This window comes from Mirounga leonina, unplaced genomic scaffold, assembly GCF_011800145.1.
Source record: "Mirounga leonina isolate KUSES-001 unplaced genomic scaffold, KU_Mleo_1.0 Mir_223304, whole genome shotgun sequence".
Lineage (NCBI taxonomy): Eukaryota > Metazoa > Chordata > Mammalia > Carnivora > Phocidae > Mirounga > Mirounga leonina.
This window is the reverse complement of record NW_023270611.1, coordinates 10918-11695: the sequence shown is the minus strand read 5'-3', so window position 1 is coordinate 11695 and position 778 is coordinate 10918.

The window sequence follows — 778 nt, the reverse complement described above, 5'->3', positions numbered from 1 at the left end:
CTTGCTTGATGGCACAAAATCTTTTTCATGATCTTTCCTGGTATTATTGGCAAACATACCCTTTATAAAACTTTGGCACTTTTTTATGCTGCGCTTTTACCTAAATTTGCCCCTTACCCCTTTTAAAACAGTACTTACCATACCAAGGAAAACCCTAGTGGGATACTGGGGTCCTTTCTAGGTCTCTGCCAGCTCTCACCTCCTTTCATGTCAGAGTTTTAAAAAATATGGTTTACATTCTTCCTTTTCTGTATCATCACCTCCCAGGGACTCTTAAGTCCACTGCAGCTAGGTTGCTGCTCCTGTGGATCATGTGAGTTTGATAGGGAAAACATCCCTAACGTTGCTAAAATCTGACAGTCACTGTAGAATTTGATGGTGATTTTTACTCTCACTTGTAAGCTAATTCCACCCTTGTTATTTGGGACATTGCAATCCTTTATTATTTTATAACTTAATTTTGATATAATATCAAACTTATAAAAAGCTGCATGACAGCTGGGAAGGGCTCTTTCATATGTCCTGTACTTAGATTCATAATGCATGTTTTTCTGAACTATTTGACAGTAAGTTGGAGGCATCTTCTTTCTTTATCTTCCAATACTTCATTGTGTGTTTTCTGAGAAAATAAGGACATTTTCTTCTTAATCTCAGGAAACAAACTGAGGGTTGCTGGAGTGGTAGGGGGTGGGAGGGATGGGGTGGCTGGGTGATAGACTTTGGGGAGGGTATGTGCTATGGTGAGTGCTGTGAATTGTGTAAGACTGTTGAATCACAG